A 12,654-nucleotide genomic window follows, 5' to 3' on the forward strand; every position below is an offset into this window, starting at 1 on the left:
GAAATCATGAATTTGGAATACTATATGACCAGAACTCATATTTAAAGATGCTCCAGTTAAAAGAGAAACATAGCTCAAATGCATGTATGTTATTAGACTGTTCCTGGCAGTAAAAATGTATTGTTTATTAAAAGAAAGAAAAAAATTATGTTCTAGTACTTTTCTGTTTTTGTGTTTTTCTTAAGGTTGGCCATTGGTCAAAAGGTTGGGCTAATGAAGCTTAACCGGCTAACCAACATGAGATGCCTTTATATTAACTGGTTTAGCGTTTCTAACCTGAGTAAAATGTATTTAATGTAAATATAATTTATTCCAGAATTTACTGTTAACAAGTATTGTGTGTGTTTAGGTAAAATTATAATTTTGTATTTTTGTTTCATATTGTGAATGACTGGCCACATGTCTCCCAAATTCCAAATAAAAACATTTTTATTAGCTTTTTTTTCAAAAATAACAAAAATTTCACAGCCTTCATGTCTTTTGGCATGCCTCCAAACACAAACAATTGTTGGGTTATTTCAACCCATCGTTGTGTCAAAAAATTAACAAACCCAGCCGTTGGCTTATAAATGCTGGGTTGTTTCAAGTCTATTCTATTGTTGGATCACATATTACCCATTTGTGTTAATTTAACCCAACCGTTCAGGTTATCCATTTTTGACACAATGCTGGGTGTTCTTTTTTTCACGTTTGCCACTCCCGAAGTTTCTGCTTTTACAGACAAAGGATTAGAATGGCTAATACACGGTAAATGTAGAAATGCTGGTTATAGGTAAATTTGTATCTGTCTCTTACAATTACTTGAGCTGTATAAAATGACTAAGCAATTACCTATTTCCTATCTTATTTCAGGATTCTGAATGCCTTATCTTTACAAACGCCCCATATGATGCTCAGGCGCGCCCCTTCTGGATGGGACGACTGAATAATTAAAGGTTGTTACATTTGTCACAGTTTGCTCGGAAAAGAATTTAAATAAATGGATGACATAGCCGGTGGTTTTAATCTGTGATGCCAGTGATTACGCCATGTAGATATACATGATAACCCGGTACAGAGCTGAAAAATCTATCACCAGAATAATGAACAGATTAATAGATGTGTTCCCTTTTTGGTAAAACAGTTTCTTATTCAGATGATGCAGCTTTTTATAGCACGTCAGGGTTTTTCTACAGTTGTTTGCATGTCCGCTCGCTAAAGTTTGCCAAGATATGTGCAACTATATATGCGCTTCTGAGTGTCAGGTTTTGCCTTGCCTGAGCAAAACCACAGATGAAGGTCTATGTTTCCATGCATATGCTTGTGTTTGTGTGTGCAGAGAGAGAAGCCCAACAGATCATGTCCCGCCACACCACAGGAGTGATAAGAGGGAATAAGCTGTCAGTGGCACGCTGGTCGGACCGTATTGTTCATATTTAGATGGGAGAACAATACAGCACTGTCAGGGTCCTATAGCTCATAATCTGCTGATGCTCATAAAGTGTCAGGTTGATCCATGAGCCACGGTCGGGATTGGCTGTGGCTCCCGCATCCCTAAGCAAAGCCCCTGCAGGAGTGTCAAGGGAAGTACAAATGGGGCTTGCATCTGCCGGACTATAGATAGATACATACATAAAAGAGTGGGGTGGGGAGACAAAGAGAGAGAGAGAGAGAGAGAGAATGTTGGGAGGAGCCCAGAGGAGGTCAAGTCGTCCAGCTGTGGAAACAAAAGGAAGAAATCATGAAAGACTAAAAAGGAGAAGATGAAAAAAGGGTATCTTTCAGAACATGATTTCACAGTCGACTTTGAATTAAGGTCTGATTCGGGTCTGTGTAGCGGGATGTTTTATGTCAGTGGTACATAAAAGATGCGCCAAAATGGGTCACGGCCACAAAAAGTATGCATAGAAAATGGAAATCACAAATAAAATTGAACATTTTCTTCAATGTTTCTCCTTGACAGCAATTACATTAAATAATTGGCAGATGTACACTTTTTAGTTTGAAAGTTACTTTTGGGAGCATGCTGGAGGAATGACAGGAAGCAGTGGGAGAGGAGGGATAGGAACAGGATTGGGAAGAGACATCAAGCCGGGAGTGAAATTCAGGCTACCCAGGGTGGTAACATACCATATGTCTAAGGTTACGCTTCTGACCAAATGTATACTTTTGCAGTCTTATTTTTGTCAAACCCTGAGCACTCTTAAAAGAGATCTTGTCCAGCTGTGCTAATATACCAAACTCTGCAATAGAAGGTAATAGACTTTCAATATAAATGGAATGAAACATAATACATTTCTCATTAAGTTCCTTCAAGATCAATTCATCAAAGCTACACGATTTTTATTAATGTTAGATCTTGATTTGGTTATTTTATGTCAACAGTTGTCTAATCTGTCGCTTTTTATATTTCCTAAAGAGTTTTAGATGTGATGTCACTGTGTTTGTCAGATGAGTTTACACTGGGAACTTAAAGGGATAGTTCACCCAAAAATGAAAACTCTGTCATCCTTTACTCGCCCTCTTGTCATTATAAACTTGTGTGACTTTCTTACTTCTGCATTTATTTTGTTACATTAAGTTTGGTAACCGACAGTGGTTCCCATTGGCTTGCATTGGTTTTGGGTCAATACAACCGCTGTGTCTGGTTACCAACATTCTTTTAAATATCTAGAAGACTTTTCTAGAAAGAAAGTAATATTGTACAGGTTTGAAAACACCTGTAAATGGTGACAGAATTTAGTTTCTGGGTGAACTATCACTTTAATGGAGTTCTTCCTTGTGTTTCATGTTAGTTTTAACTTTGTCTGAGATGTTTAAAAAACATGTATAATGGATATATGAGAAAAAAAAATCATTTGATCGTTTTAAATGTTTGAGTTTGTTGCAGAATCTGGTATTTGGGCAGTCTGACACAGTGTTGAGATCTCTGAAATGGGAAGAAAGAGAAGTAAAAGTCTCAATTTGCTCTCAGTTAATCTCACTGTTTTTTAAGAGAAACAGATGAGATATTTAAGAGATCTCATGTGTGATTTTTCTCTCCAGCGGGATTATCTTTCTGTCTGATTTCCCTTAAGGCCTCTGTTCCTGCTAAATGAATCAGCCAAGACAAATCCTGGAGTTTTTGACAGATGGCACTGAATCCTGAATCAGGCATGGAACTTTCTCAAACTGCTTTCAGAGCCCGGATACATTCATACATGATGTGTTGCAGATTTGAAGGAGGGACTTTTGTTCAGGAAATGATGAGCCTTTTTGTTCTGTGAGCAGAAATGAGCTGTGATAGTCACGACTATGACAAAGAGGTTTGGGGTGGTCCATGTACCCACTGGACTAAACTGGATTGGTCCGACGGTAAGAGGGGAGAAGATAAAACTAGAGCGCGAGAGAGAGAGAGTAAGTTAGTGCTATATTGTTTTTTAGTGGATAACATTGTTGCGTATGACGAGGAGTATTATTTTCAACCTAACCCTTACCAACGCAGCCAATCGCATTGCCGATACGTTGGTCTTGAGCTCAAGAGAACATCTGGTCATTCCCCTGTTTGCTATTCCTCCTGAACTCCCCCATAGCAGACACAGATCAGAACTCACTCACTCTCCTTCCATCTGCAAAAATCATTAATCCTTCCCACAGCACTGTAAGTCATAGAGACAGATTTCACTTTGAGCGATGCGAGTGATCAAAGCAGGCGCTTCGCACTATGACAGTGCCGCAGAAAGCACTGAGAACTCCTCTACTTAAGAACACGGTACACCTAATCATCCGCAATGTCTGTGACAATACAATTTACATATTTATATTTTCTTTGTCTCTGACAAGATATGTGTGACAATGTTCCCCCTCTCCCACACTTCGGTCTCGTTCAGAATAGCGCACATAAATGCGTGCGCTCGACGACGGAGGCCGGCGACGCACGCGGGTTTGTTCGTAATGAATTCACGGTTGTGAGGACAGTGAGATGTTGCATTGTGTGTTTACAGGAAATGAGCTGTGCTGGAGGATGTTTGCTTCTCGGAAGGTATTATTACTGAGTACATGTGTGAGAAAAGGCAGGAAACCTCCTCAGCGTTCTGGTGCCAGGCGCTCTATACTGTTAAAACAGAAAATTGCAGAATTGTGATAATGAGTGCACTGTAAAGGTGAGGTACAATAGCGGCTTCCTGGAGCAGCACTTCCTGTTTGGGTTTTAACTTTTTATTGTGTTTATTAATAAAGTGTTCTGTGAGCTGGCAATGATTTAATAAATGTGGTGTATGTAGGAAACTGTGTTGGAGTCTCGCTTATCACCCAACGAAACCAGATTTGACCAGTTGATGACCATAATTGATAGGCTTTAACCAACTAAAACTCATGATAAAGAAGCCACCATCTGAAGGTAGTTGTGATTAATGGCATTAGGTGGCAACTGTTTTTGTGCCAGCCATGTTGTTTTTGCGCTGGATACGTTAAATGATAGCAGTGTTCTGTATTCGCCTATGGTCGTTTCCTAATATACGTTCTTCAGCAGTCTTGTGTCCTCATGTTCTCCATCCACGTCTTCTATAACCGTGAAATCCTGTTCCAATACTCAAGAACACAAAAACAGAGAATGCATAAAAGTACCTGGATGTATTCTCGATATCAAGGATGCACCGTATGCAGCCTTGCGCGACTACGGAATCCGCTTGATGTCCCAGAAGTTCATCCAAGTTCGTTCTTCCAAGGCTGCGTCGCGAGACGGGTCTCCACAAGAACACAAGTCCGTTCTTTGCGTTCTTGGAATCGAGAAACGGCCATAGTTTTTCAAAAACGTTTTCCTCATCCTTATGTCATCCCAGAGGTTTATCTCTTTATAGACATACAATATATAGGTCCCAAGAATTGGAAATTTCAAAAAGCACAGGCATCTATCTGCATGTTAATTTTTGACGTAAGGAGCGCGGTTTCTGAGTCTAAGCCTCCATTCGTTTCAATTGAGGCTAGCTATATTTTTTTATATCACACATTGAAGTGCAACTTATGAACTCAGGGTGAACAGTCTAATGAATCTCTGATATCAACGTTCTAATAAATTGTAAAAATGACATCTTGGATTGCGTCATGGAGATGAAGGTTAGGATAGTGTTTTTTGGATAGTTTTACAGCAAACCATAAATGTATATTAGCAATTTTGACATCTGATAGAACGTTTGCATTTTGAAACCTCTGGAAATGGTCACAGTTAACAAGCCGATACTTAAGGCAACCCAAATTGCTGCATTTGGTTAATAATTGTTTTCTATGAGGAAAAATAAACGTTTATAACGTTTTTTATAAAAATATAATTTCTATTTTGAGTATATTTAGCTATAACGAACAAACGTTGCATTTTCCACATCTTTATTTCTCCTCTTTGCCCCGCCTCAGAAACGTTCAGATTTTTGTACAAAGCTCATCGCTCTAAAAAGCGAGTTGTGCTATGATTGGTCAATTAACCAGCGCGTAGTGATTGGTCGAATACTGCAAGCGTGTGGTGGAAGTATTTCCCCTCTTACCATATTAGGAACATCAGGTGTCTTAGTCAAATCATGCGATGAACTGATGTAGAATTGTGGGGGTGTGGTTACCTGATGCGTATCAGGCAAGTCTGGGTGTGCATTTGCTTTTAGACAGAATGCATCTTTTGTTCCGACACTTTATTTTTTTGCAATGTTACGTGTCTAATACATGACTGGGCAACTTATAACACACCAAAGACAGAGAAAACACGTTTTCGCGCCATATGACCCTTTTAACTCAGTAATATTCGTCTAGGCTGGCATGAGGACGATTAAGTTATGAGAGAATTTTTATTTTTTTGGTGAAGTAATCCTTAAACTGAAAAAAAAACGTGTCCACCAAATCTTGTCCACCGTCAATGTGCTGTTGAGGCAAACGTGTTCTAGTCAGTTTCTGTCTGCCTGTAAGCTAATTATTTCTGTCCTTGAGAGGTATTTGAGTACCCCCCGCCTTCACATGGTTAGTCTCTAATCAAGCCATTTTTGCCATTTCTTTGAGCTCCTGTTTGTCCCTTTTCTATTCTGAGAAACAGGTGAAGGAGGGACGATTGAGAGGAAGTCGGAGAGGTGCTGTTTGTTCTTTAGGGACCTCCAGAAGGGCTCTATACTACTGCACTTACTTCCTAGCCATGAATGGCAGTGTCTGCGAGGAAGCGGCTCTCGCTAGCGATGAGGCCATAACAACCTAATTACAGCCAGATTCTTTTCTGTGTGTAATTACACCGCAAGCTCAGTTTTCATTGTTGACTAAAGGGGTTGTTTTGGCGTGAAAAAGCGCTTTCTTCTCTTCCCCACCCCTCGTTAGCCTGCTTTCTCTGTTTCTGCCTCTTTCATTCCACACAATTTATTACGCCAGCCAACAGATTCGACGGAACCCTCCCAGTATAGGCCAATCTGTCATCTCAACATTATCAGCTAGGCACACCGCCTTCCATATTGTGCTACAAGAGCTTCAGCAAATTGCTATTTTTATGAGACATGATAAAAGAAATGCTACCTTATGTTCACATTTTTTACAGTCTGATGTCGGTGGGCGAAAACGGTCGCGATTTGCCAGCAAAAACATCGCGTTGGAGAGAGAGATTTAGATTCAAAGATGTATTTTTACTGCCATGCATCACAGCCACGCTCTTTTGGCACGGCGACGTTTTAATTTTTAGATTTGAAGGAATAAATAGCTGAATGGGAAACGCGGAGAGTTTGATTCAAAAAAGGTTGTAGCGTAACACTTTTGGCTGCATATGCGCAAAAATCTCCCGGATCGCAAGGAAGGACGCATAGAGAAAACCTGGTCGTGTTCTGTGCGTAGTCTGCATCTCTCCCTCCTTCCCTCAATCTGCCTCTCCTCCTCAGCCTTGTGTCTGCTTGACAGCCTGGGCAGCACCAAACTGACAGGCCCTCAAACCCAAGCCCAGAAAGCAAGCATTAATTAAGTCATTGCCGGACTGTAATTTCCTTGAGAAGTAAAAAATTCTCACACAAGAAAAGGTTACAGAGACCTTTTCTGTGTCAAAATTACCATGCGTCATGAATATTAATGTCCTTAATGAAGACAACCTTTGCTTCATCAAGAATGTACCAGAGCAGGTGCCATGCTGATAAACTCACTCGTCTGATACTCTCTCTCTCTCTCTCTCTCTCTCTCTCTTTCTCTCCCTCTCTTTGCATCTGCTGAAAATAGACAAGCCAAGATTTACTTGTTTAAATCAGCATTTCCCTTCGGATTTGACTTGCCTTGTTTTTTCCACTTCTCCCTTGTTTCTCTTTCATTTACTTTTGACTAGCTTGTCCTCTTTGGCTTTCACCTCTTTTGAAAATGCTGACTTTTAAAGGGGAAGCTGTTTGGTGGTTCAACTGTAAAGGATGTTTATTAATACATTTTTATTGTCATACTATCAGCGCTAGTGACATTGCTAAATTAATTATGTGCAATGTTTTTAAAACAGTCTTCTCATTGGTTGAACAAACCTAAAGTCGTCCACAAACTGACGCTATTGCTTGAGGAAGTCGGAATGCACAAACATCCTGGTCTTGGTTTATTAGTGCTACACTTTATACAGTTATCTTTCGAAATATTAGAATATGGAAAAAAATATACAGTTTATTTCAAAGGTTTTGGAGATATGAGAGCCTAAAGCACACGGCATCTGAAGGAAAGTGACTGAAAACTCCAACTAGAGGAAAGTGACATCAGAAAATACCAGTCGAACAATTAACGGACACAAACACGCTAAAAACATAAACACAATCTCGAGCACAAAGACTGCGACCAAAAGCCAGCTTCAATCCCTGTCATCTCCTCCCTCCATCTTCTCTCTTCCATTATAACAAACGAATCCTGGCACAAACTAAGGTAAAGATCTGATAACAAACTGCGACTTTGGTCCGACTGCGATTTCGGTGGGAGGCGGCTTTTATTCTCCAGCTCACCGGCGATCCCCGGCCGTGCCTTTCATTTGACTCTCAGTGTGTGTCACATGTTAATTAGATAAACGTACACATGCGACTCGCCCATTATTCCACATGCCGACAACCAGAACAAAGTGGAGACTGGTGGGAGCACGGCTGATGAGAGAGATGAAAAAATAAAACGCCATTGCGAGGGATGACAACAATTACCAGTGGCTTTGAAGTTTTATTTATGAACTTCTCATAGTTCCCTCCTGTGGCTACATGTTAATGTATGATTCCGTGAACGTTTTTGGACCTATCCACCTTGTTTTTAATACATACTGAATGGTGTTTTGTCTTTGCTTGTTTTGCTTTAATATCTGCAGGGATGTAAATTAGGAGTGTTTTTTCTGAGATGTGTGGAATGTTGTACTTAGTCTTTCTTCTCAGGGTCTATAGACTTCAGTCAGACTGGATGCCTTTTTTAATGTGACATGAACTGAAATCATTTCTGTTTGATATATCATAAGGTCGTGTCTGGTTTGCATGGAATATAAAATGCATTGTATTTTTGTTGCTTACAACCAGGTTTTTCATCAAATAATTGGGCTGGATACCATGTTAACCAGCAAATACCAGCCTGGACCAACATGAAAATTCTAGATAAATAATGCTAAAGAGTTTCAATGCTAATGCAATGTTTGGGACAAATTTAAGGTTTGGCCATTTTTGACCCAATCATGGCTTAACACAACCCAAAATTTTGGAGTGTAGCTTCGAGTAACATGTTTAACCTCATCAATTTGTTGTTGTAAAATATGGATGCACTTTTTGATTTCATCTGTGTTATGAATACTCATAAAATGACGAATTACATCCCTAAAACTAACCTTTCCTGAAAGAGACGTGGCCCACAGGAGCAGAGATGAGCTCTGATCGAGGTCTGTCCCTCAAACGGATGGAAGAGGCCTCAGTTGTGTTTTCTGTTCTGGCCTGCTGAGCACACGAGTGCTTTCCTCAGCTTCAAGCTCTGAGGGGGAAAAAGTGACATTTGAGGGGCACTTTACAAAACTCGCTCTGCGAAAGATCTTCTGTATCACCTAAAGAGCCTTTGTCAGTCATTGGAAAGCTGTCACCTGGCAGGGAGATACAGGCAGGCGACCGGATGACAGGTTGGAATTAATGAGAAGAGTATGACAGCAGCTGAAGCAGAGATGGGGGGTAAAAGAGAGAGAGAGACAGAAAGGGGTTGAACGGAAGAGAAAAGCATGGAGGTCTTTGTTTCTTATGAAGAAATGTGCTGGAAGTATCGTGGACCTGTGACACGGGATCGAGGGATGAGAAAGACGGAGGCGAGAGGCTAAAAAAAGAGCGGCAGAGGGTTAGCAATAGATATTGATAATGGGTGACAGAGTTTCTAGTACAATATCAGTGTGCCGAGAGAGAAGGAATCAATGACACTTAAGTCAAAGTCAGATTTTCCAAAGTCACTTCCAGTCATACGTTTTCTCATATGAATGATTCGAAGCCCATAAGCATCAGTTTTTCTTCAGGTCTGAGATGGCAATAATTGAAATTCTGCATTAGCCGCAACGTCGTTCTGCGGGGCCGTGTTCACGGTGCCCGTCAGTCTAAAAAGCAGCGCTAGCTCCTCACAAAGCCTGACAGTCTTTAAATCTAATCAATCTCAAATCATGTCTCAGCATCCACATAAATGCCTCAAACAGGTTCTCTGCTTAAAAAGCAATCAGTTGATCAGGCGGAAAGAGTGAGGCCTTGTTTTGCATGCGTGTGCGCGCTAGTGTGTTTGTAGCATTGTAGCAATTTGTGTTATGCAGAAGGGAACACACCTCTCCAAAACAGTAAATGAGTTCTGTCAATGTTTGCGCATCTCAATTAATCAGGGGGAACAATGGCCGGTGGGGCTGGGGGCTGTCAGGGACGGTTTGTTGGCGACACGTCAAAAAGAGTCTGGAGGCTGAGAGACGTCTCCACTCACACAAGCACACAAATTCCTCAAGTAGTTTGTTTAGTCTTTATTTGTGGCTGTTAAAAGTTGATATGAAATTAAAATCCAGTTTATTTTTATAACTGATTTTTATTAGTAAAGAAAATGGCCTTTATAGTCATTTATCAAAGTATAGAAACTTGCTTTGATTCGGAAATGATATCACCTAGACCAAGTGTCTTACAGGGGTCCGTGGTGGTATTGTTGGTGGTCCTACAATTACTGTTTGAAGAGCAAAATAATTTGATATAAAAAGAACTATCGATTGGACTTTAAACAGAAATGCAATAATATATATTTTTAAAGAAATATATGTTAATGGAAGAGCATCCAGGTTCAATTGTGCAAAGAATGATCATTTCAATGTACTGTGTATAAAATGTAAAAAAAAAAGTTAAATCCATTTAATAAAATAATATTTGTTGTCAGCACGTTATTTTTTTTACATTTTTATTTAAAAAGGTAAAGAAATGTGTAATGTGTACCAGTGTGTTTATGCTCCTTATGTCTATCCATCAAACAGTTTGGCCTGAAAAAGACAGATGACCTTTGACCTAAGCCAAATTAACAGCTGTTTTTTTGTTAACCAATTTCTAAATAACTAGGCATTATTTAAAGCCAATTTGTTGTGATTTGATGTCTTTGGATATAAATAACTGCAACAATTACAAAAACAGAAGCCCAAGTGACATACGGTTCTCATTGTGACGTCACAGAGCACCAAACCAACATGCGTCCCCTAATCTGCCAAAAACAGTGAGCATTTATTTTAGAACCCCACCGCTCGACGACACACAAAGGAAATTGTCAGGTGTGTAACAAGCTATCAAGACTAAACACTTTTTGTTTTCATCACATCTTGAGATTTGTCAAATTGGATCTTGTTACACTAATTAAAATACCTAGGGGATGGAGACTTTACCATGTCAGCGAGACAGGGAGGAGAAAAAAAACGAAGAGGAGATAAAGATAAATGGCGCATCAGAAACCAATTATCACAGGAAGCAGATTAAAATGGTTTCGCATTTTCACACACAAAAGAGAATGCGAGTCACTTTTTTACTGATTACACCTTCCGTCTCTCATTCGTTAACATGTTTGTTAAATCCCCTCTTGTGTTCGTTAGCTTGTTCGTTAAGTTACATCGTCGGCATTTTTCCTCTCAAGCGCTGTTTGTCCAACAAGCTCTGACTGGTGTAGCAGTATAAAGATAGAGAGATCCTGTTAGCAGTTGATCGTTGCGGCTGTTGGCTTCAGCAGAGATCACACATTGGGTGACACTAGTGAAACTGATAAAGTTATCTGTCAGTGGAACCTAAAGGAACCAGATTTAGCAAGTACTTACGACATGTTAAAATATTGTCATGAATAACAATTATATGCCATAATAAAACTCTCTCCCTCCCATCAACAACTTTTTTTCCCCTGCTGGAGTAGATGTCACTGCAGTACAATTTGCACATTCTCGTGAAGTTAATAAACAATGTGCCAAATGTTATGTTTCTTTATGTTATTTAAGGAACCTATAGTTTGACGTTTGGGATTACCAAATGGTGTAAGCTTGATTCGATCGAATTGTTCACTTCAAAATAAAAATCCTGTCATTATTTACACACCTGCTTGCAAAAGAAGATATTTCGAAAAAGTGTGGTAACCAATAAATGTTTGTCCCCATTGTCTTCTATTGGAAGGATGCAAAACCAATACAAGTCAATGGGTTTTCTATTACCAAAATTTTGTTTTGCAGGAGAAAGTCATATAGGTTTAATATGACAACAGGTCAATAATGACAGTATTGTCATTTGGAAGGTGAACTGTTCCTTTAAGAACATTTCACTGGAGAATACACTACTGTTCAAACTATTGGACACACTTGACTAAATGTATATGTCTCCTGATCTATCTAGGTCTTTTGATTCATATGATAATGATCAGTGAATGCTTTAATTGAGGTTTCAATAAAATTCACCCAAAAATCGGTCATGATTTCCTCAACCTTTTGTCATTTCAAACCTGTATGACTTTCTTTCTTCTGTAGAACACAAAAGAAGATATTTTGAAGAACGTTGTTAACCGAACAGCACAGTTAACCATTTACTTCTATTGCATAGACACAAAACCAATGCAGGTGAATGGGGTCCAGTTATCAACATTCTTCAACATATCTTCTTTTCTTTTCTGCAGAAGAAAGAAAATCATACAGGTTTGAAATGACAAGAGGTTGAGTAAATTATGACAGAATTTTTATTTTTGGATGAACCATTTAATTCCATCCCTAAAATTCAAACTGTGGATTGGCTGTTGGGTGTTTGAAGGCTAGCATCATGTTCAGTTAATGCAGACTTCAGATCAGCTATACCCAGAAACATCCCAGATTAATGGCGACTCTTTCTGGGGTGCTTACCTGAGTGGCCTGCCTTTGAAGTCCTCAGCTGCTGCCGGCATGTGGATATCTTTCTGTATGTTACAGATTGACTCTATTTTCAGTTGGGATTAACTGTGAGAGAGAGAGAGTGATCAAGAAAGATAAATTCTTATACTAAATACAATATACACTCACCTAAAGGATTATTAGGAACACCTGTTCAATTTCTCATTAATGCAATTATGGTGGTGGTGTAATGGTGTGGGGGATGTTTTCTTGGCACACTTTAGGCCCCTTAGTGCCAATTGGGCATCGTTTAAATGCCATGGCCTACCTGAGCATTGTTTCTGACCATGTCCGTACCTTTATGACCACCATGTACCCATCCTCTG

General features: G+C 39.6%; 1 long non-coding RNA gene across 1 annotated transcript; it reads right to left on the minus strand.

Moving 5' to 3' along the window:
* Positions 1 to 493: 493 nt before the first annotated feature.
* Positions 494 to 12,400, minus strand: LOC130415314 (uncharacterized). Its single transcript, XR_008905907.1, has 3 exons — positions 12,302 to 12,400; positions 8,780 to 8,919; positions 494 to 1,696 (listed from the first exon to the last, which is right to left on the minus strand). It is a non-coding gene; the product is annotated as an uncharacterized LOC130415314 (long non-coding RNA).
* Positions 12,401 to 12,654: the final 254 nt, after the last annotated feature.

The sequence above is a fragment of the Triplophysa dalaica genome, chromosome 25, assembly GCF_015846415.1.
Source record: "Triplophysa dalaica isolate WHDGS20190420 chromosome 25, ASM1584641v1, whole genome shotgun sequence".
Lineage (NCBI taxonomy): Eukaryota > Metazoa > Chordata > Actinopteri > Cypriniformes > Nemacheilidae > Triplophysa > Triplophysa dalaica.